Source organism: Equus przewalskii, chromosome 10 (assembly GCF_037783145.1).
Source record: "Equus przewalskii isolate Varuska chromosome 10, EquPr2, whole genome shotgun sequence".
Classification (NCBI taxonomy): domain Eukaryota; kingdom Metazoa; phylum Chordata; class Mammalia; order Perissodactyla; family Equidae; genus Equus; species Equus przewalskii.
Window position 1 is genome coordinate 31,427,001 of NC_091840.1, and position 24,782 is coordinate 31,451,782.

Sequence of the window (24,782 nt, forward strand, 5' to 3'; positions counted from 1 at the left end):
TTACCAGAACCACACCCCTCGTCTGTCAGTGGCCGTGCTGTGGCGTCTCACACAGAAGAACTAGAGGGACCTACAACTAGAATATACAACTGTGCACTGGGGCTTTGGGGAGGAAAAAAAAAAAGGAAGATTGGCAGTGGATGTTAGCTCTGGGTGAAACTTTTCCAGCAATAAAAAAAAACAAAGAATTGTTATTTAAATAACTAAAATTAAAATGAATTCAGGACTTGTAAGGGATTTTTTTGAATTTTGGAGGGTTTTTTGCTGACGAAGATTCACCCTGAGCTAACATCCACTGCCAATCTTCCTCTTTTTGTATGTGAGCCACCACCACAACATGGCCACTGACAGACGAGTAATGTAGGTCCACACCCAGGGACTCAACCCAGACCACTGAAGCAGAGCATGCCAAAGTTAACCACTAGGCCACCAGGGCTGGCCCCAGGACTTTTAAGTTTTAATTCGGGGCTCAGGGTCTGCATAAGGGACCTGATAGCTTCTATGATGGCCCTGAAAGAAACACCACCTCCTGTAGTTGTGGAGCTGAGATATTAAAAACCAAACCTAAGTCTATTCCTGCAAAATATGGCATAATACTTAATAGCAAGTTATGCCTACATAACCAGCCCCTTCTGATCTGAGACAGATGAGCTTCCCCGGGCAGAAGCTCTCCACACTTTCCCTATGGTTTGCTGTTGGAAAGAGAGCATTCCTCTGCGTGTGCCCTTGGACAAGGAAGAAGATGAGAGGCCTGTGCTGCATCTCCCTGGACTCCACCAATGCCTATCATTCTCCTGATGCTTTTGCTGGGTATCCTTTGCTGGAAAAAATTTTAGCTATGAAAATAACTAGTTACTGAGTTTTATGAGTCCTCCTGGCATTTGGTTACAACACAAATTGAATTCCTAACCTCACAGGGTCTCTTTTGTTAGTAGTTAGGGCATTGGTGGGGAAGGAATGCGAGTCTGAACATTAGGATGGGTCATATGCGCAGATTCCAAGGAAGCTAAGGACCTCAAACCTTTTTTGCCACTAGAAGCAGCCCTTCCATCCCTGCCTGAGGATGTTAATCATCTGTTACCCTGAGGTCTTATAATCAATTCCCAGACTTGCCCATGGCCCCTATTCTTGCTAGACTACATCCTCTCTCAACTGATACCCATGCCTTCATGGGGAGTTTCCTGTGATCAGTCGACTAAGGAAGAAAAGTCTTGGACTTGGTTTACAGACAGTCCTGCGTGATCTGTATGCATCACCTGAAAGTGGACAGCGACAGCTCTAGAGCCCACTCTGAGACAGCCCTGAAAGGTGGTGGTGAAGGGAGATCCTCCCAGTGGACAGAACTTGGAGCAAGTCACCTGTTTGTTCATTTCGCCTGAAAGGAGAGATGGCTAGAAGAATGAGTGCACCAAATCGTGGTTTGGCTGGGTAGTTGGACTTGAAAGGAAAGGGATTGGAAAATCGAAAGGAGGTCTGAGCAAGAGGTATGAGGAGAGACCTCCAGACGTCAGAGTATGAAGATATTTTTGTTCCAAGTGAATGTTCACCAGAGTAGAGGAAGATTTTGATAATCAAGTGGATAGGATGGCCCATCCTGTAAACATCAGGTAGCCTTTCCCAGCCACTCCTGTGGACTCATGAACACAGTACCCATGGTGACAGCGATAGAGGTTATTCACGGGCTCAGCAACATGGACTTGCACTCACTAAGACTGACCTGGCTACAGCCACTGCTGAGTGTTCATTCTTCCAGCAGAAGAGACAACACCGAGCCCCTCATATGGCACCATTGCTTGAGGGGATCAGCCAGCTACCCAGTGTTAGGTTGATTACATTGGACCACTTTCATTATAGAAGAGGCAGCAAGTTGTTCTTACTGGAGTTGACACTTCCTCTGGAAATAGATTTGCCTTCTCTGCCCACAATACTTCTGCCAAAACTGCCATCTGTGGCCTTACAGAAGGCCTCATCCACCATGATAGTCTTCACAGCAAGTGAAATGCAGCAGTGGGTTCAGGCTCTTGGAATTCACTGGTCTTACCATGTTCCCCATCATCTCGAAGCAACTGCCTTGACAGATGGTTGATTGGCTTGTTGAGGATTCATTTACAGTGCCAACCAGGTGGTGACCCCTTGCAGGGCTGGGGCAATGTCCTCCAGTATGTGGTATATGATCTAAATCGGCATCCATGTTTCTCCCATATCCTGGATTCAGGAGTCCAGGAATCAAGAGATAAAAATGAAAATCACTCGTCTCGCTATTAACCCTAGTGATCCAATAGTCAAATTTCTGCTTCCCATCCCTTCAACTTTAGCCTCTGCTGATCTAGAGGTCTTAGTTACAAAGGGAGAAATGCTTTCACCAGGAGACACAGCAAAGATTCCATTGAACTGGAACTTGAAGCTGCCATCTGGCCTATTTGGGCACTGAATCTGCAGGCACAGTACTGGCTGGGGTGATGGATCCTGACTATCGAAGAGAAGTTAGGTTGCTACTACACAATTGGGGTAAGGAGGGAGAATGCAGGAGATCCTTTGGGGCATCCCTTAGCACTCCCATATCCTCTGATTAAGGTCAATGGAAAACTACAACAACCCAATCTAGACTGCTGATGGCCCAGACCCTTCACAAAAGGTTTGGGTCATTCCACCAGGCAAGGAACTATGACCACCTGAGGTGCTTGCTGGGAGCAAAAAAATACGGAATAGATAGCAGTTGACAGTAGTCATAAATACTAGCTGTGACCTTGTGACCAGTTGAGAAATGAGAACTATAATAGTTATGAGTATTTCTTCCTTATTTTGATGTGAATATATTTTAATAAATATTAATCAATTTTTTAATCTCCTCTCATACCTTTATCATCTAACTTATGTGTTCATAATAAATAACTTTATATGTAAGTATTTAAGTTACAAGATGTCCAAAACTGAGTATGAATCAGCAGGAAAATAATGAACATTATCCAAAGACAAAGAAAAGAGCTCCAGTGCTCTTCCAGGGAAAAGGTTAGTGTTTTTGGTTGTAAGAGGGATAGTTGTGTCATTAAGCATGATTTTGGTACTTTTTTTTTTTGAGGAAGATTAGCCCTGAGCTAACAGCTGCCTCCAATCCTCCTCTTTTTGCTGAGGAAGACTGGCCCTGAGCTAACATCCGTGCCCATCTTCCTCTACTTTATATGTGGGACGCCTACCACAGCATGGCTTGCCAAGCGGTGCCATGTCCACAGCTAGGATCTGAACTGGCGAACCCCGGGCCACCAAAGCAGAACATGCGCACTTAACCGCTGTGGCACCAGGCTGGTCCCTAGTACGGTCTTTCTTTGGAGATTAACCGTGGTTTAAGGCAACATGTGTAGGTGCCAAGTCGATAAGGGATGCACTGTGGTGTCTTTGTAATGTTTCAAGTTGCCTAGGCTGAATTACACTTTCCAGATTTACCTTTCCTGTATGCTTTTTATTAGAATGGCTCACAAGATTAGAGACTGTGGTAGAGATTTGGAGGGTGGAAATGAGGCAGCAGCCATTTTTAGCTCAAACATGTTGTCATTTCTCTGCTGGCTGGGCTCCAGCTTCCCTTGCATCCTCCTGGAGCTTCTCTGCCTCCTTGGCTGGGTGAGTGTGCTTAGCTCTGTGGTGAAGGACCCAACTTCTGGCATGAGTTTCTGTCCCAGGTACTGTCCTCATGACTCCATCTCATGTTGTGGGATTCAGATTGTTCTTGCACTGCTCTACTCTATATCTGATGTCCCTTCCTGACAGCTTGCCCTGTGTCTGTCCATTTCAAACATCAGGCTTGAAGACAACAGCCTTAGGAAGGTTCCCTGTTCAGCTCCCACACTGCACAGGTCAAATCACTACAACCCACACATGCATGTGCACGCTCACTTCTGCTTCTTTGATTAAATCCTGACTGACTCAATTACTCAGATTTCGTTATTTCTTAATAGATTCAAAGTTTTCCTCAACTGGAATCTGCATATTTAATTATGTCTTTCTCTTGCCAATACATGTGAACAGCAACTTGATCAGACATAGAACTCTTGAGTCGCATCTTTCCCTTATTATTGGCATCTAACGTTGCTGGGAAATTTGAAACCGACTGGACTTTTTTTTTTTTTACTTTTATAAACAATCAGTTAATTTTAATATCAGGATGCTGTACACATCTTTGTTTAATCTTGTAAATTGGTAACTTCAGATGGTTATGTTAATGCTTATAGTTTTTAATTCACTTTGCTTGACATTTAGTGAGCGTTTGATCCACAGGTTCAGATCTCTCGTTCAGCAATGTTGCCCAGTGTGTTGAAATATTGTTTCAAGTTCTTTTTCCCACTTTATTGTCCTTTAGTTTTCATTTCAGGTACTTTTAGTCAAGACTGCCATGAATATCGCTACTTCAATTTTTGGTAATGTCAAATCTACACTTTGATGTTTCTAAAGTGCTTTTATTTTCTGTTTATCCTTAATTTATTTTCCCTATCTATGCCAGCTGCTGTTTCACCTTGTTACTGTTGTCTTCTCATCTGCTTTTTAATTTCTTATTTCATGGCCTCTGTATTTGCTTAATTTCTTTGACAAGGAGCAAAGTATTTCGAGTTTCCTACCAACCCTCCAAGGAATGCTCCTCGTTTATCATTTATATTTCATGTTAACTTCCTCCATTTTAGTTGAGGTTCAGTTGGTTTGGTTTTTTTCGTGTTCGTGTGTTTGCTTTTTTATGCATCCGTATCTTTGAATGAAGGGAGTTATGGGATCATCTGATTCCCCATCCTGTGCATCTGGTTATTTTTCAGCTTGTCCACTTAGTTCTTATTCAGGAAGATTGGATGTTGGGATCCTCATGGACTGTGTAGTCTTTCAGCTGCCCACAGGGAGCTGGATGCTGGGATCGTGGGCAATATGTACTGGGAACTTATTCCCTGTGGCCCACTAACGGCAGAGGCACTCAGATTTTTTTGTGTTCCCCTACTGCAGGAGGGACCAACCACTCTGGTAAGAAGGAAAGTCCAGAGAGACCTAAGGACTCCTTATCTGATGGGTGTGCTAGTTACCTTACCTATTGCTGCATAATAAATTACCCAGAAATATACGTAGTGACTTAGAACATCTATTATGTGACGTTTCTGTAGGTAAGGAATCTGGGTATGGCTTACCTGGGTCCTCGACTTGAGGGTCTCTCCCAAGGCTGCCATCAAGGTGTTGACAAAGTCTGCAGTCATCTCAAGGCTCAACTGGGGAAGGACCTGCTTCCAAGCTCACTCATCAGGTTGTTGGCAAGACTCAGTTCCTCATGGGCTGTTGGACTGAGGGCCTTCTTCATTTACTTGCCATGTGAGCCTTTCCACAGGGCGGCTCACAATGTGGCAGCTTGCTTCATCAGGGCAAGCAGGAGAGAAGAGTCAGAGAGGGAGCAGGAGCGAGATAGAGCCCACCGTCTTTTACAACCTAATCTCATAAGTGTTATCCCATCACTTTTGCCTGTTATATTCTTTAGAAGCAGGTCAATAGGTGCCACCCACATTCAGGTGGAGGAGATGACACAGGCCATGAATACCAGGAGGTGGACAGTGGACATCATCAGGAGCCATTTAGAAACTTCTACCATGGAGGGTCAGCACTCACTTTTCTCATTCTTCCCTCTGTCTTTCTGCACCTCAGCACTCTTCTCGTCAGGAGCAGGGTCAAATGAGAAAGCATGGTGATGTGTGGCCTTTCAGGCTCTCCTCTCTCCCCACATTCCTGTGGTAGGAGAATGGGCTTCCGCATGGCCTTAGGTTCAAGTCCAAAATCCTTAACTAGACCCAGAAGACTTAATAGAATCAGGCCCCTCTACAGTCTCATTTGGTGTCTCTCCACCCCTAGCTCTTTTCACTGCAGCCATATTAGAAGTAGGGTTCTTTGAGAGGACCCTGTAAATTGTACCCTTCTTCCTTACTCAAGTTCTGAAACAATTGAAAACAACACAAAAAAGTGCAGATAAGAAAAGTAAAATATGTGAGAGGACATAGCTTAGAGTTTGAGTCAAAATGCACTTGCTAACTCCCAATCCCCAGTCTTGACCTTGGACCAGCCCATCTAAGGGAAAAGTGGAGTGTGTAGGGCCCACACTGCCTCCCACTTATAACCATGGGCCCACCACGACCAGTTAGAACTGACCCCATCCGTTATCAACAGAGTGACTAAGAATTGTTTTTCAGAAAATTTGCAAAGTCATGTAGCCAAAGCACGCACAGAAGAGGAAATCTTGACCTGAAATGACCGTGGAATCAAGGATTCTCCCCATGGAATCAAAGGACCGGGACATGACCAGAAAGTCGGACTCTCATCAGAGGCCAGGGGTCTGTTGTCCAGGAAGATTTGGTGTTAAATCCCCTTCCCCACCTTACCATAAATGTTTAAAACCTTACTATAAATACTTAAGCCCTGCAGTCAAAACCTGCCCCACCAGCATCTCCGCATGCCAGCCAGTTTTCCAGACTGTTTTCCCTAGACTCTTAAATCTCACCCCAAATCCTGAATGGAGGAGACAGATCTGAGAGCACATGCCTCCTGTCTCCTTACAGTTTGATCTCGCAGTGAGGCTGCTTTTCTTCTCCCAAAGGCTGATGCTGTAATAATTGGCTCTTCATGCACGTCAGGTGGCGAGCCCTTGCTCAGTAACACACTCATCCCGGCAGAGATGGAAAAAGAAAAACCAAGTCCCCCAAACGAAGACCTATGCTAGATTGGCTCTACCCAGTCAAGAAATGTAGACCAGCCTCTGTGCCCCACTGTGATGAGTACTGTGGGTTAGCTCTCAACCTCCAGCCCACCCTTGTAGGCACCTTCCCAGCTGTAGAGGTCAGAAAGCCAAAAGCTATACTCACAGACTCCTTTGTAGCTAAGGTTCTGGTTGTAAATAAGGTGGAAATTAGATGGCGGCCCTTTTTTTTCCTTTGCTGGAAGCCAGGTTGTGGAAACGTGGTTTTTCTGCAGCAACATTCCAGCACCCATTTTTCCTGCTATGAAGAGGCGGCTGTGGTGGCAGCTTCTTGTCGGAGTTCTCCTGGTCCCTGACTGGCGACTATGGAGGTCTATGTTAAATCAGCAGTTCCAGCAGAGGGTCAGAGGTAGTCGTTCCACAGCGGGCCAGTTTTCCCATGTTCTCGGAGTCACCCCTGGAGGCCTTATCCCAGAGCCAGCTCTCCCCTCCTTCTGCTCTTTCCAGCGATGTTGTAAGCACTGATACTTGGTAAGTTCTTTCCTACCCAAAATATCTACAGTGCTTTCTAATTCCTGCGCTAAACTTTGAATGATGCTGTAGTGTAAGTGCCTGACAATTAGCTTTTTTTGTTGTAATGTAAGTGCCTGACACTAAGCTTTTGGTTGCCATTTCACAGACATCCATCTCAAATAAACATATTGCCAGCTACACAACCAGATGAGCCAGGCAGCCCCAGCCATGGATTTCCCCTTTTAGAAAGCCCTGAGTGACCTAGATAACTGACCACTTGAGTGACCCTGATTCCCTTCCTGTGCTTTAATTCCTGCTCTTATGTTTTAAATTCACCCATAAAGAGAGAACCCATGAAACCCTTGGCACCCCACTCTCCACCCCAGTAAAGGCAGAACCCAAGGTCTGTGCTCTCTCCTTACCCATGACCTCGGTGTGTGGCTTTCGGGCATGCCGTGTACCCTCCAGGGCTTGTGAGTAATAAGCCTTGTTTTCTCAAAGTTCCCTGTTGGTTGTTGTGAGGTGCATCTTGTAATCATAGTAAGAGCCACAAGGGCTGGTCCAGCTACAACATTGGCTCCAGTGTGGGGAGTAGAGGTTCACCACAAGTAGTAGGGCCCAGGGGAGTGCTGCCAGGCAGTCCTAGAAAACAGCATCCATATAGGCTGACATAAAACAGATACTCATCAGATAGCTCACCCTTCCTCACTGGTGAGGAATAAAGGGGGGCAAGAGGGCAAGAGTCTTTAGGGAAGACTTAAAACCAGAAAGAGGGAAGCAGCATTTCCCCGTGCCACTCTTCAACACCCAACACTGCACTTTTCGTCAAGTCCCTCCTGCCCCTCCCCACCGAGCTACTTTCTTGGTTATCTTTCAGGTCTCAGCAAAAACATGGCCCCCTCCTGGAAGTCTTTTCTGCTCCCCCAGACTAGGTTAGAACCCCCTTACTCACTCTCATAGCACTCTACCTGCACTTTGTAATCCTCAGTCTCCTTGTGATTATGTCCTGTGTCCCTGGTACATCGTAGGCCTTCAGTTATGCAGTGGTTGGCTGGCTGATTGGCATTCCATGGTGGGAATGGGGGAACCAACACAGTGCGCCTCCTCCACATTGTGAAGTGCAGCCGCTGAGCTGCAGGCTTGGTCTACATGAGTTTGCTCTATTGCAGGCAGCTACCTACCTCATTTGCTGTGACTGGGATTTCCACAGTCAATGATGATACCCACTTTTTGCCTTATCTGTTCATGAAAATTAGCCACATTTCCTTATTTTTAAAAACTTGGCCTTTTCATTTGTGCTGCTCTCTTTCCAACTCTCTTGGCAGATGTGGCTCACTGTAGCAGAATTCTTGGGAACAGTGTCTTCAGTTATGCCAAGAAGAATGGCATTTCTCACAAGGAAGTGTGCCGCTGACTTAGAGCTGTCTGTTGGAAGGTTAGTGGGACGTTATGGAGGTCCCTATCTATGCTGTAGTGTAGATAACTGAGAAGGTTGTAGATTGAATGTGCCAAAACTAAGAGCCTTCTCTGTCTTAAAATGGATTTGTCTTATAACTTGGGCCACTTCAACTGCCCAGATGGGTCTTCTGTGACTGCACCCCAACCCTGACCTCGTCCCCGGATTATGAAAGCTCTCTGTGCTCACAGCACACTTGGTGCAGTCTCTGACAGGACTGACTCCCTCAAATCATCATTATCTGTTTTTTCACCTGTTTTCCCCGCCAGGTTATAGAGCTCTTCAAGGGAACAGAGTGTGTCCTGCTCATCTTTACATCCCAAGTACTTGACCCAAGGCCTAACACATAAAGAACACTTGGTAAATGTTTGTCGAACTGAACTAAATTGTGAACATCACATAGGGAGCCTGTAGCCTACCTAAGAAGTGGAAAAATACATTTCCAGTTTATGCTTCCAGTTTCATTTGGGACTTGGGTGATGTCGGACTTCCCTTCGCCATGCAATCCGTCCCGGACATCGATGGGGCTGCCTTGGTGAAGAATGGTTCACCCATCCTTTCACCCATCTCTCACATCACTTTGAGACCTTAGATGGTCTCTTGCTGGGTGCACATTCATTGTATCATCTAAAGAGGTATGTCTGTTAGACAGTTGTATTGTCCAACTTGGATCCAAGCTTGGGTTTCATTTTTTCCATTATCTCATCAGGGTCTTGATGAGGAGTTTCTCGATGTGTCAGGTCTTGTTGGAGATACATAGAACTCTGATCAGTTCATCAACAGACACTTTTGGTTTTTTACTAATCTAAAAAAGTTTTCATATGATTTTTTTTCTTAAAAAAATATTTGATCTTAAAACAATTTTACACACACACAGAATTGCCCTTCCTACCTCATCATCTTATAACAATTTGCATTTCTTAATACCATACTAACAATTAACATTTATTGAGCACTTGCCGTGTCTAAAATGCTGGGCTGAGCATTTACATGCCTCATCTCATTTATTTTTCACATCAACCCCATGAAATGGACACCTTGAAAACTATCCTATTTTATTTATGAGGAAATAGGTTTAGAGATATTAAGTATAAGCTTTTCCAATTTTGATCCCCATGGAAATTTAATTTTATATGGTTTTTAATCATTGTGTGTTTATATATTTTGCCCTACCCTCTTTTTTTCTACTTAATAGTATTTCCTATAAAAGTTTCTGGTGATTGGAGCTTCTGGATTGGTGAATACATCAAGATTCTGGGAGGGTGATGTTCCAGGAGAGGGCATGGGAGCTCCACATTCCTCCTCCCATACCTTGCCCTATGCATCTCTTCCACTGTTCCTGAGTTGTATCCTTTATAATAATAATAGTCACAGTAAGTAAAGCACTTTCCTGAGTTCTTTGAGTCATTCTAGTGAATTATCGAGTCTTGGAGAGGGGACTGTGGGAACCCCCAAATTTGTAGCCAAGTCAGATCCTGTCCACCCTGTTTGCAACTGGTGTCTGAAGTGAGGGCAGTCTTATGGGACTGAGCCCTTAACCCTGTGGAGTCTGATGCTAACTCTGGATAGTTAGTGTCAGAATGGAATTGAATTGTAGGATGCCTAGTTGATGTCAAAGAATCAGAGAATTGGCTGTTGTGTGGAAAGCCTCCACACATTTGGTATCAGAAGTATTGTGAGTAAAAACAGCGCTTTTGGTGTTAGAAAATGTGGGATTCGCTAAAACAGCCCGTGCCCACTGAAACAGGTGGTTCGGGAAGAGAAAGAATTAAAGGATGCAGGATGAGAAACCTTTCATTCCTGGGTGGCCACGTGGCCACTCATAGGGTGGTGCAGCAGCTGTGCTGCAATAAGTTACTAAAGGTAAAAGTTACCAAGGGAATGTAGAGTTGGATCCACTTCCCAGGGAGTTGGTTCATTGGATGTATAAGAAATACAAACAAATAAGAAAAAAGCAAAATATACAGTCCCTTGGTTATTGGTATCTATAATAGCTAAAATAAATTAAAAGAGTGCTAGGTCAGATCTTGATGCTGAACCAAACTCAGATTTCGATCAGTCTGAGCTTCAACCACTAGTGTCAAAGCCACCTGCAAAAGGAAGGATTAAGCAAGACAACAGAGAGTACCCCTAATACCCCTGGTCACCAAGAAGATGGTCCTCGCTGAGGGAGGGCAAAACCAAAAAACTATTGAAACCAGGAGGTACAGTGTGAAGGAGCTGTTGAAACCGGAAAACAATCATTGACGATTAAGTATCTAGGTATTAAAGTTTTTTCCTTTTTGCAATTACTGATTATAGCTTTTAGCTGTTTCACCCACCCATTGTTAACTGTGCTGCTTAGGCAATATGCTGTCTGACTCCCACTAGGCTCCTATAGAGAACATCTTCCTGGAGCCTGGGTCACCATGGTAGGTAATGAGTGTGTGAGCTGTTTTTCAGGAATTAGAACTCCTTGTCCACTCCAAGCTGGTTGAGACCACCAACTCATCAACTGGGCCCACAGAGATGTCCAATAAGCGACCTTTTGATGTCAAGACGCTAAAAACTCCACCCTCAGATCATGCTAACACCATCATTTTGTAAACATGGGTCCTATGAAGAGGCATGAAGTCTGACTACGCTTGCGCACATCATCAATTACCTCATCTCTCCTCACCTCCAATCACCTCTCTCCACATTTCAGACCACCTTGCCCCCCCCATCCCATAAATATCCCTGAGCCCCTATTTTCAGGGAAGTGAATTTGAGGCTCATGCTCTCGCTTCCTCACATGGCTGCCTTGTGAGTAAACCCTCTCTCTGCTGCAATCTTGTTGTCTCAGCATTTGGCTTTCTTGGTGGCGGGCAAAAACAAACCTGGTTTGGTAACACTGTTGCATTTGTGGATTGGTATCATCAGCTTCTTGAAGAACCTTTACTGAAGTGAATTGTGAGAGTGACTAATCTAGGGGCAGTGTCTTTGGTTTTGAATGCCGCAGAGTAGAAGAGCATGTTTGGGCTGACATAGGACACACGGCTCACTGTGGAACAATCGCAGATGGCTGTACGTGGTCCAGACACATCCCAGGTTATTCCCGAGGAAACAGCCAGCCTGATGGACTGGATGTAATCCACCGGAAGGTCTGTTTACCCTGGGAAGAGGGACTATCTGACTCTCCCTATAAATGCCGAGAGGAACACCCCACATGAAGTAGCTGATATTCTCCATATGCAAGCCATGTGGGACTGACTTTATGACAACCAGATGAACATCCTTGTTACCCAGGCCGTGGTGAGTGCTGTGGTTAGGGGGGCCCCTTTTGCACAGGCACCCTACATAACCTTACTGCTGCAAAACCAGCAATAATCTCAGAAGCTTTATTGAATTTGCTGTCTCAGCTTCCTCTCAGGGGTTTTGCAGATGCTAATAAAAACATTAGGTTAATTAACAAGAGGATGCTGAGAGGCAGCGGGGAGGGTCAAGGAACTCATCCCAGAAGGTGAAACTCTTTAGAAACAGGATAAATAAAACTGGACATTAATGGGATTGAAACAGAGGTCTTAGTAACTATTAAGCACTAATAACTATATAGCACTATTGAAGGCTGGGTAGACTAAAGGGACCCTCTGTTGGGCCCCCAAACAAGTCTGGTCTATTTACTTCAGCTTTGAGAAATTTTTTTTAAATTTTTATTTTTTTAAAGATTTTATTTTTCCTTTTTCTCCCCAAGGCCCCCTGGTACATAGTTATATATCTTAGTTGCAGGTGCTTCTAGTTGTGGCATGTGGGATGCCGCCTCAGCATGGCTTGATGAGCGGTGCCATGTCCGCACCCAGGATCCAAACCAGTGAAACCCTGGGCTGCTGCAGCGGAGCGCGGGAACTTAACCACTCGGCCACCGGCCGGCCGGCTCAAGAGAAGTTTTTTATTAAATTTAAAAAGCCGGCAGGCAAAGATTACAATGAGAAACCTAACCTGGAATAGCCTGGGGCAATAGCTAGGCAGATTAACCAAGATAAAGACTGTTAAAGTAACCAGATTCGGCCCGAGATGGAGTCACTCATGCTAAACTCCAGGTCAGCAAACCAAAACTTCACTAAATTTCTACCCTGGGCTCTCCCAGAAAAGGAGGGCCTAGGTCACCCAATCAGCACTTGCTGCTCAGCATAGGTTACCTGACCCAGCTCAAAGACTTCCCTTTGCTCCATGTGTGGGAAGAACGCTGCCTTAACCAATCAGCAATTGCCCACGGTATCTTCCTTGTTGCTGCTCCCTTGTGCTTGTAAAATCTCTTGTCTTATACAGCTCTTTAGAAGTCCTTTCTATCTGCTGGATTGGATGCTGCTCAATTCATGAATTGCTGAATAAAGCCAATAAGATCTTTAGAATTTACTCAGGGGCCGGCCCAGTGGCGCAGCAGTTAAGTTCGCACGCTCTGCTTCAGTGGCCGGGGGTTTGCGGGTTCGGATCCCGGGTACGGACATGGCACCGCTTGTCAAGCCATGCTGTGGCAGGTGTCCCATATATCAAGTAGAGGAAGATGGGCACAGATGTTAGCTCAGGGCCAGTCTTCCTCAGCAAAAAGAGGAAGATTGGTGGCAGATGTTAGCTCATGGCTAATCTTCCTCAAAATAAAATAAAATTTACTCAGTTGAATTTTGTTCTTTAGCAAGACTGACAAAATGTTAGGGTCCCTAGGCTTGTCCCCTTGCTGAGGACCCAGTGCCTTAGGTACTTGAGTGGGTAAAATGATCCGGGAGTGAAAAAGAAAAGTTTCTGGGACTCCTTGATGTGAGACCCCCATGCACTGTGGTACCAAACTCATTGGTGAAGCCCTGATGCCGGCTTCAACAAGACAGAGAGAAATGGAAATGCAAGGATTGATAGGATGAAGGTGGAGGTTTGGATGAAAATTGGAAGGTTTAAACAAGCTTTATGTCTCCTTTACCTGAATGTTTTGTGGGAATGGATATCACGTCTGACTGGGGAATGCCTCCCCTGTCTACGTTAGAAACGTAAGGATTGATGAGATTAAAGTGAAAGTTTAGATGAAAATTCATGTCTGAAGTGGTTGCATCTCTTTTACCTGAATGATTATGGAGACGGACATTGTATCTGACCAGGGAATTTCTATAAAATAGAAAGCATGGAAATCCACCCTTCAAGCAGTTTTAATTGGACATGCTCAACGAGAACCAATAAGATGGCCTGAGCCCGAACAGTCTAGAGTGTGGAGAGCTGATATCAACAAGTTCTCTGTGCCGTAGCTCTAAGTGGAGCATCCACTGGGGCTTATTGTGAAAGTCTGTGAGTGCCTCCCAGCACCGACGACTGACACTTGGCTCTCGAGATTCCCATTCCAGGGTAATTACTAGCTTGCTATCAGACCTTAATTGAAACTGCCCCTATGACTGAAAGCCATAAAACAGCCTTCAGTCTAAAATGCCTGTGAGGTCTTGGGTGAGGTCAGAAAAACACTCATTGGGGAGGCCAATGCCCAGAAAAGTTCCATAATGAAATGGAAATGGTTACAAAGGATCATGCTACTTCTGCAATGCAAGGATGATGTACTTACAAGCAGGGAGCTTCTTTTCACCTTGGACTGATGTGTGAGGAGCTGCCAGATTCTGTCATCACTTGGACGGTGCCTTATAAACAGCTCTCAACTGGCCAGCAAAGAGCGGCTTGGTTTATTGTTGGCAGTTGTAAGGTAAACAGACAATATCCTCTTTGGAAGGCCAGCATCCTGGTCCAAGAAAGGTAAAAGCAAATCAGCTTGGTGGGCTGGATCCCATGCTATTTTCCTAGCAGTAGTGGAAGAATTAAACAATGATAAAAGCTCCTATATTTTGCTTTTTATCTACTCATGGACAAAGGCCTATGGCTAAGTAATGAAACCTCCATAAAAACCCTAATCAACAGGATTCCACATTGAGAGGTTTCAGATTGGTGAACATGTCACAATGCTGGGAGGGTGGTGCACACAGAGAGGACAGGAGCTCTGCACCCCTCGCTCCAGACCTGGCCCTGTGCGTCTCTTTCCTTTGACTGTTCCTGAGTTGTATCCTTTATAATAAACCAGTAATAGTAGGTAAAACATGGCAACAAAAAAACCTTTCCAGTTATTTATGTATTTTTACGGTTATGTATTGACTCATAGTAATTCCATGAGTTGGTATATAATGGTTTATGTCATTCAGCCATTGTTGGTTTCTCTATATTTATTGCCACAAGCTTTCTATATCTGCAGCAAGATAATATTTTGAAATATTAATCTTTGTGATTTTCTTTTCTGTCCTACTGAGTATATGATTCTTCACCTAATCATACAAGGACACTAAAATGCCTGGAGAAGAATTGGAGTTATTAAAACAGGAATGCAAACAGAAAGAAACAGTTAGCTTTTGACTTTCCGACTTAAGCTCTTGAAGAAAAGAAAAGGCATTGGGAAATCAAAAAGACCCTGCAAGGAAAGGGCAGAGAATATGTGTGTTCACAATAGATGGTGTCAAAGGTAAACAAAGCCAAAAACAATTAAAGTGGTGAGGACAGATTTTATTCAGTAACACTACCGCAGTAGGGAACGGAGTCCAGCATAAACTGAACTCGACGTCAATTTGTGCAGAGGTCTGAGCTAGAATTACAAATTTTGGATCAATGGTGTCAGTTGCCTGCCCAATATCAATTCTCTTCTTTTTTTTTCTTTTGATTGACATATGATTGACATGTAACATTGTGTAAGTTTAAGGTATACAACAGTGTTGGTTTGATACATTTATATATTGCAACATTCACTAATACTTCTATCATGTCACATATTGTAATTATCATTTCTTTTTTGTGGTGAGAACAATGAAGATCTAATCTCTTAGCAACTTTGGAGTTGATAATACAGTACTCTTGACTGTAATCACTATGCTGTGCATTAGATCTCCAGAAATTATTTATGTGCTACTTGCAAGTTTGTACCCTTGAATAACAACTCCCAATTCTCCCACGCCCCAGACCTGGTAACCACCATTCTACTCTCACTTTCTACCAGTTCACCTTTTTAAAATCCCACATATAAGTGATATCATACAGTATTTGTCTTGCTCTGTCTGACTTATCTCACTTATCATGATGCCCTCAAGGTCCATCTATGTTGTTGCAAATGGCTGTATTTCCTCCTTTCTCGTGGCTGAATAACATTTCATTGTGTGTGTGTGTACATATATACTTTTTTTTAAATTCCATCAGAGTCTTAAATTATTCAGAGTGCAATGTGCCCAGTTAAAGATACCTTCCCTGACTTGCTGGCTGCTAGACATAGCCAGCTCTGACCAATGAGAGGTAAGCAGAAGTTGCTGGATAAGAGTTCCAGGAAACTTTATACAAAGGGATAGATTAGACTTGGGTGCATTTTTGTCTTTCCCCCATCTTCCTGCCCAGAACGTGAACTTGAGGCAGAGGCAGGGCATCTGTCTTGTCATATGAGGCAAAAAGAACATGAGAATGAAAGCTATGTGAGGATGGTGGAGAGGAACAGTCGCAGGTCCCTGGGACGTTGATGACGTTGTGGAGCTCTGTGCCAGCCCCAGATCAGGAATTTGTGTCTCACTCATTTGGTTAAGCTAGTATAGTCACTTCTTCTGTTCTATGTAGTGAAATGCAATCCTAATACTGATGGCAACTGAACCCAAGGGCCTCGATGAAATTGCCCAGGGAGAGAGTCTAGACTGTGAGAAGACAGGAGGGCCTAGAGAGTCCTATGGGAACTCGTAACACTCAATGGCCAGGTAGAGAAGGCTGACTTGGAGAAGAAGAAACCTGAAACCAATGTTTAGGAAGGAGTACTTGGAAGTACTTCCAAGACCAGGAAGCAGAAGGGTAAAAGAACCAGCTCAGGGGCCAGCCCAGTGGCATAGTGGTTAAGTTCTTGCACTCTGCTTTGGTGCCCTGAGGTTCAAGCTTCTGATCCCAAGTGCAGACCTATACACTGTTCATCAAGCCATGCTGTGGCAGCGTCCCCATATACAAAATAGAGGAAGATTGGCACAGATGTTAGCTCAGGGCCAATCTTTCTCACCAAAAACACCCCAGCTCTGTAGCCAGATTACCTGGATTCGATCCTAGCTCAGGTCACTACTAGCCAGGTGACTTAGGCAATTGACTTAACTGGGCTCTGCCTTGACCTCCCTATTCATGAAATGGGGATGATAATAGGGCTATTGTGATGATTACATATGAATGGCATGCACAGTAAACCCCTGGCCAGCATTAGCTGCTATTGTTGTTAATCATTACATAGAAAGAAGACCTTTTTGGTTTTGTTTTTGTTTTTGGTAAAGGCTAATCTCTTGGGAAGCCTGCAAATGGTATTATCCTCCATGGGATTACAGACATTAGTCAGCAAACAGGCCTAATGAAAGACGGTTCCCTCCAGGGTGTAGCAGAGTTCCTCCTCCGAGTCTGCCTGGCTGGCCCTGTAGTTGTACGCTGGTAAAAAGCTTTCCATTCAAAGAACGCTTTAGAAGCGTTCGTTGAACCCCTTCCATGTGCAAGGACTGTGTTGGATGATGGCGGGATACAAAGATGAATGCAGTACAGCGTGCGTGCGTGTGTGCGTTGGGGCTGGGGGCAGGGGAGAGAGATCCCTCTGGGGCACCAAGAGCAGCTGCTACCCTCTTTTTCCACTGGGCTTGAACCACGGCAGATGGGAACCTGGAGAGACACCTCATGAAAGCTGGGGATGGAGCTCACTTGGCAAAAGGCAGAGCCAAGTGATGGAGAGAAATAGAGTCCCAGCACCATGACGTGTTTGAGCCCTGGATCAAATACCACCTGAAGGGAGAAGCCTTCTCCAACTTTTCATTTATGAGGTCCAAAAATTGCTAAAACCACTGTGAGTTAGATTTTCCTTCACTTGCAACTGAAACAGCCCTAAATGATGCAAGTGATACCTAATTAACATTCGCCTCCTGCCTTAAAATGTACTGCTTTGTTTGCAGCTGTTAATGCCTAATTAAATCAACTGTTGAAGTTGCATAGCCAGCCAGTTTCAGAAACTGGAGTAAACCCTAGGTATCATTTTAAAAAGATTATATTAAGGAAAATTTCAAATACAAAAGTAGGGACAATAGTATAATGAACCACTATGTACCTATCACTCCATTTCAACAATTGTCAATCCGTGAACAAACTTAATTTCACCTGCCTTCCACCCCGCAAAATGGATTGTTGGTTTTTTTTTAAGATTGGCACCTGAGCCAAAATCTGTTGCCAATCTTTTTTTCTTCTTCTTCGTCTTCTTTTTCCTCCCCAAAGCCCCCCAGTACATAGTTGCACATGGTAGTTGTGGTCCTGCTCGTTGTGCTATGTGGGACGCTGCCTCAATATGGCCCAACAAGCGGTGCCATGTCCACACCGTGGATCCGAACTGGCGAAACCCAGGGCCACCAAAGCAGAGTGCACGAACCCAACCACTCAGCCACGGGGCCGGCCCCAAAATGGATTGTTTTAAAGCATGTCCCATGCTTCATGTCACCTGGTTGGTGTCCCCAGGTGACAGGACTGCATCGTATCTGCCCAGGAGCAGAGAGAGGGGAGGTCTAGCCCACTTCAGACCCCAAGATTCCCATGGCAGAGGGTGTCCTCTGATGCTGGCAAGTCAAAACAGGTGACTTTCCACTACAAGTGGTATTAACAGTAATGTGGCAGAGAGACAGAATGATTAGGAAAAGTTTTCAGATTGGAAGAAAGATTATACTGAGCCCTATGAGATGCATAGAAGGTAAGTACCTAAAGAAACTAGAGAATAGGGTTTATTTTTATTTCTAATAAAATAAATAAGTGTAATAGTAAGGAAAATTGGAAAATAAAGAAATGTAGGGAAAATACTCATTAAAAGTCTCACTAACCAAAAAAGCCATTGGCATTTGGTTTCTAGTGCTGGTTGGTTGGTTGGTTTTTTTCCTCTCTCTTTACATTAGTTTTTTTTTTTTCTTTTTTTTTCTTTTTTTATTAATGTTATGATAGATTACAACCTTGTGAGATTTCAGTTGTACATTTTTGTTAGTCATGTTGTGGGTACACCACTTCCCCCTCTGTGCCCTCCCCCCACCCCCCGTTTTCCCTGGTAACCACCGATCAGATCTCCTTATCAATATACTAAATTCCACCTATGAGTGGAGTCATATAGAGTTCGTCTTTCTCTGGCTTATTTCGCTTAACATAATACCCTCGAGGTCCATCCACGTTGCTGTGAATGGGCCAATTTTGTCTTTTTTTATGGCTGAGTAGTATTCCATTGTGTATAAATACCACATCTTCTTTATCCAATCATCAGTTTCTGGGCATCTCTTTACATTAGTTTTAACTGTACTATATTTTTACTTAACAGGCCAAGCAGTTTTCTATGTTACTGAGGACTCTTTACAAACATGTATTTTTAACAGATACATAATATTTTATTAAGGACATATTCCATAGTTTATTTGATCAATCTCCCGTATTTTGGCATTCTGATTCCATTTTTTGGTGATTATAAAGAACTATGTGATATATATTGTTCTGCTTAAGACTTTTTCTGTATTTAGAGTTATTTAATTAGTATGGACTACCAAAAGCAAAATTATGAATATATGAACATATGGACATATGAAGTGGAGCATTTCTAATACTGATTTTACACCATCTCATATTGTTATACAGTAATCTCAAGAGGCACTTCGAACTTCTCAAGAAAAAATTGATAGAAACTGATTAATTTTAAGAACATAGACCCTAGAGTATATGGCATAGAAATAGAATTTTTAACTGGGCATATAGTCATCCAGAAAAAAGGACTACATTTCCCAGCCTCCCTTGTAGTTAAGTGTGACCATGTGACTAAGTTCTGGCCAATGGGATAGAAGCAGAGGTGTTCCCCCAGCTGCAACTGGAAAACTTCCCCAGTGGGTGCCTTTTGCCCTCTTTTTCTCCTCCTTTTTTCATTTAACTGCCTAGAATGTGGATGCTACCATGTGGGACAATGAGCATAATGACCAAATCATAGGCATGGTGGGGAGATGACTTAGAAGCCAGGGTCGCTGAGAACTTTGAAGAGTGGAGCCATCATTCCACTTCTCCATCACTTCTCTCTCTTTACATGGGAGAGAAACAACCTTCTATCTTAAGTCACTGGAGGTTTGGGTTTTCTACCACATACAGCCAAACCTAATTCTAATAACAGGGTGGTTTTAGAAACTGGGAATGGCACTGTTACACACTTTTTCATACGCCCAGAGAAGTGAAGAATTACTGCCAAGGGAAAAAGCATTTCAAATGTACTTTGAGACTGTGTCCTTCGATTTGGCTTCATCAGCACTCCTGATCACAACAAAAAAGAAAACTGTAGTGTCAGCCGCAGCAAATTCCAAGTAAAGCTATAGGATTCATGTCATTCAACTTCCAATTTAGTTGCCTCAAGTGTAAAGGAAAAGAAGGGAGTTGGTGCACAGTAAACGTCTCCCAGTTTATTATGTTTCCGCAGATTACCCTTTCTACTCCAAGAACTACTTACAGGCTCTCTTGAGAGAACTGCAATCAAAAATACAGTGGCATTTGGCATCTCTTTGGGAGCACATTTAACTCTGCTCCTAGAAGAATAACCTGTTTTAATTTGCTAAAGCTCAAGTCAAATCCTGTTTTCATCTGGGCTGGGCAAAAGAAACCACTGAGAAAATATTTTAAAATAAAAATACCACTCTGAAAAAGAGAAGCAAAATGCCAAGTCAAAAGAAGGTTGTGTTAGAATGTACTTTAGTTATAGTAAGTCAAATCTGGTGAAAACACAGAGACTTTGGGGCTCAGATCTAAAATATGTTAGGAGTGGGGAATCATGCTTTTTGGTTCCTCAGAAAAAGTGGTCATTTCTGGTGCAGCGAAGAGAGTGCAATATTTTCTTGTGCTATTTAGAAGCAATCCTGGTGCTTGCTTTTTCCTGCCATTAGAATTTGTCAGCAGTCAAAATTAGATTCAGCAATCTTCAGAAAGAAGAACAAAGCTGGAGGCATCAAACTCCCTTATTTCAAACTGTACTACAAAGCTATAGTAATCAAAACAGTGTTGGGGCCGGCCCCGTGGCTGAGTGGTTAAGTTCACCCGCTCCGCTTAGATAGCCCAGGGTTTCACTGGTTCGAATCCTGGGCACGGACATGGCACTGCTCATCAAACCACGCTGAGGCGGCGTCCCACATGCCACAACTAGAAGGACCCACAACTGAAAATACACAACTATGTACCGGGGGGCTTTGGGGAGAAAAAGGAAAAATAAAATTTCAAAAAAATCTTAAAAAAATAAATAAAATAAAAAACAGTATGATATTGGCACAAAAACAGACTACATAGATCAATGGGACAGAATAGAGAGCCCAGAAATAAACCCATGCCTATATGGTCAATTAATCTATGACAAAGGAGGCAAGAATACACAATGGGGGAAAAGACAGTCTCTTCAATAAATAGTGTTGGGAAAACTGGACAGCCACATGCAAAAGAATGAAACCGGACTACTTTCTTACACCATATACAAAAATAAACTCAAAATGGATGAAAGACTTAAATGTAAGACTTGAAACCATAAAACTCCTAGAAGAAAACATAGGTAGTAAACTCTTTTACATCAGTTTTAGAAATATTTTTTAGATATGGCTCCTCAAGCAAGGGCAAAAAAATCAAAAATAAACAAATAGGACTACATCAAACTAAAAACCTTTTGCACTGCAAAGAAAACCATCAACAAAACATAAAGGCAACCTACTGAATGGGAGAAGATGTTTGCAAATGATATATCCAATAAGGCATTGATATCCAAAATACCTAAAGAACTCATTCAACTCAATATCAAAAAGACAAAATATCCAATTAAAACACTGGCAGAGGACTTGAATAAACATTTTTCCAAAGAAGATATACAAATGGCCAAGAAGCACATGAAAAGATGTTCAACATCACTAATCATCAGGGAAATGCAAATCAAAACTACAATGAGATATCACCTCATACCTGTCAGAATTATCAAAAAGACAAGAAATAACAAGCGTTGGTGAGGAGGTGGAGAAAAGGAAATCCTCATATACTGCTGATGGGAATACAAATTGACGCAACCAATTTTTATGGTGCAACCATAAACCATACTGTTTATGGAAAACAGTACGGAGTTTCCTTAAAAAATTAAAAATAGAACTACCATACAATACACCAACACCACTTCTGGGTATTTATCTGAAGAAAGTGAAAACACTAATTCAAAAAGATATCTGCACCCCTATGTTCATTGCAGCATTATTTATAATAACCAAGATATGGAAGCAACCTAGGTGTCCATCGGTAGGTCAATGGATACAGAAGATGTGGTGTATATACATATACACACACAATAGGCTAGTGCGCCACTATAAAAAAAATGAAATCCTCCCATTTGTGACAACATGAATGGATCTGGAGGGTATTATGCTAAGTGAAATAAGCCAGACAGAGAAAGAATACCCTATGATTTCACTTATATGTGGAATCTAAAAAAAACAAGTCAAGTGAACAAACAAAACAAAACAGAAACAGACACATAAATACAGAGAACAAATTAGTGGTTGCTAGAGAGGAGAGGGTGGGAGATGGGCAAAACAGATAAAGAGAAGAGGTACAAACTTCTGGTCATAAAATAAATAAGTCACAAGGGGGTAATGAACAGCATAGGGAATATAGCCAACAAGATTATAATAACTTTGTATGATGAGATGGTTATTAGTCTTATCAGGGTGATCATTTTGCAATGTAAATAAGTGTTGAGTCACTATGTTGTATACCTGAAACTAATACAATATTGTGTTAACTATACTTCAATTTAAAAAAATGAACACAAAAAAATCAGGGACAGACTCAAAAGCAAAGAGCTATTCCCAGTTGACTCTCTCCAGAATTAAACAGCATCATCAATGATGTAGCTTAATTTGATGTCCCTTGGGTACAGAACTCTCTTTGGACCAGATCTCCCCTCGCACTTCCTCTCTGCCAACCACGTGTGATGGATCTGGCCAGTTTCTGCAAGATCCCCTCTTTCCCCTTAACTCACCCTGGACTGAAGCTTCAGGTACTTGCGCAGCCATCTCTCCAGCGAGCTGAGGGGCGGCCATCTAGTTTGAGATTGCACAGGGTGAGCCAGCTTCCTCCTGCCGGTCTGCATACCTCTGGACTACTCCAGTCAGTTGCTGTTCACCTGCGGGAAGCAAACAAATAAAGCTGAGTGTTGTTTTAGGCAAAGCCTAACAGAGATAGCAAATCTGTCTCAAAAGGAATCATAGATATATATGGATACATATATATAGTGTATCCCAAAGCCAATGAGAGTAAAAGAAACATGTCACCATCCTGGGCCATTCTATTACGATAATAAATAATTAACCTTCAGCAGGTCCAATTACCCATTTATGTATGGACTTCAGGAGGTTTCTGATGTTACGTCTTTTTCAGAATAGATATTTCACTTCCAGGGTAAAGGAGATGGGTGTAGAACTTGGCAATGAAATCTGTACTCTTTTGGAGGAAAAAGGACTGCGTTTAACTTGAATTGATGATAGATTTTAACATTATATTCCAGAGTGTTCCACCAGGGTAACAGCTCATTATTGCCCTGTGCTTTTTCTTTAAAAGCTGTCCGCCTGCTGCCAAGGGGCCCCGAAGGTTGCCTTTGCTCCTTGCTCGCTTTCTCTTTAAGAGTCGTTAGCTTTTAGGCTGGTTAAGTTCCAAGTGCCCTCTGGACTAATTGGCACCCTGTGAGGATTTTCCAATTTGGGAGAGAACGAGCTTGTTCTTCAGGGAAGGTTCTTCAAGGTAGTTGCTCTCTGAGAGCTTCTTGCCCCCGCCTTCGGCAGCCTTCACCAGAGACAGATTCCTCTTGCTGTTAGGAGGAGCTAGAAACTCACAGACGGAAGAATAGGAGCTCAGGGCAGACTTGCTGAGACCTTTGAAACCAGTGACCTTTCGAAAGGGAGCGAGCAGGGGAAAGGCCAGCGCAGGCAAAAGCAGCTGAACCACCCACCCCACCCCCCAGGACAGGCACAACAGCTCTGGCTAGACATTTCCATTCTTCCTTTTTCTAAAGAGCTTCAGCGCACGGGGTTGGTAGAGGGAGCTAATGTATTAACCAGGATTCCAAGCAGGGAGAGAGAGCAGCACTTACTTGAAATAAATATTTAACAAACCACCTGGACTGGAGGTAGGTACCCCAAGGATTGCTGGCTAAGAAAAGGTGGTGGCTCAGCCCAGCAAGACTCCAAGAGGAACGTGTGTGTGTCCAGGGGGTGAGTGAGGAAGCATGAGAAGAAAAGACGTGGAGAAGAGGGAAGTCCTCTCTGAGCCACCACTTGCCACCCCAGATCGGGGATGTGTGGGGAAAAAGGCTGGAGTGGAGGGTGGGGTGACAAATAAACAAGTGACCGCCTGGAGGGAAGCAATGAAGAGTAAAATGGAATGGTTGTTTTCTGTGAGTTGTGGGCTGTCGTCCTCTTCCCCAGCTCTGCTCTGAAATCTGCAGGGAAGTTTACATTGTCCCCTGTGGCGAGTGTGGGTGCATCCTTTCTGTGGAAACTGAGGAGGTGCTGAGTTGTATGGTCTGTTGACATTGGGTGAAGAAAAGATGAATCAGTGCTGGACACAGGATATAGGACCAGCTGGGTTGTGGCACCTTTGTTCCTCTGGGTGTTCACATTGCAGTCCTGGCAAATGGCAGAAAGGAGGTGACAGCCAAAGTTGGTTTTGGGTGGAAAAGAGGAGGCTCAAAACTGAACTGGGGGCCATCCCCCAGGGGAGCGCTCCAGGCTCGATGTGAACTGAGCACTGCCTGACTCTAAAGCTCATGCCTTGATCATCTGGATAGTCATGTCCCTCCTCCTGCCCCTGGACAGGGCTTTAGAACTGTTGGAATTAGTGCCTCATTGCGGCTGGCCCCAGTTTCTGGTAGGAGGAGCATAGCATGGGGCATAAATGCATGGGTTGTGGAGCCAGAGTCTCTGGGTTTGAATCCTAGCTCAGCCAATTACTAGTTGTGTGACCTTGGACTTGTTATTCGGATTCCCTCTACCTCAACTTCCTCTTCTGCAACATCAAGAC

The 24,782-nt window shown here is 43.6% G+C and overlaps 2 long non-coding RNA genes across 2 annotated transcripts; one reads left to right on the forward strand and one right to left on the reverse strand.

The window, feature by feature from the left end:
• Window positions 1-8,470: 8,470 nt before the first annotated feature.
• Window positions 8,471-11,482, forward strand: LOC139073928 (uncharacterized). Its single transcript, XR_011523118.1, has 3 exons — window positions 8,471-8,651; window positions 8,942-9,307; window positions 9,868-11,482. It is a non-coding gene; the product is annotated as an uncharacterized lncRNA (long non-coding RNA).
• LOC103546325 (uncharacterized) lies at window positions 9,279-23,652 on the reverse strand. The gene is made up of 4 exons (XR_543666.2): window positions 23,096-23,652; window positions 22,747-22,890; window positions 14,230-14,400; window positions 9,279-9,414 (listed from the first exon to the last, which is right to left on the reverse strand). It is a non-coding gene; the product is annotated as an uncharacterized lncRNA (long non-coding RNA).
• Window positions 23,653-24,782: the final 1,130 nt, after the last annotated feature.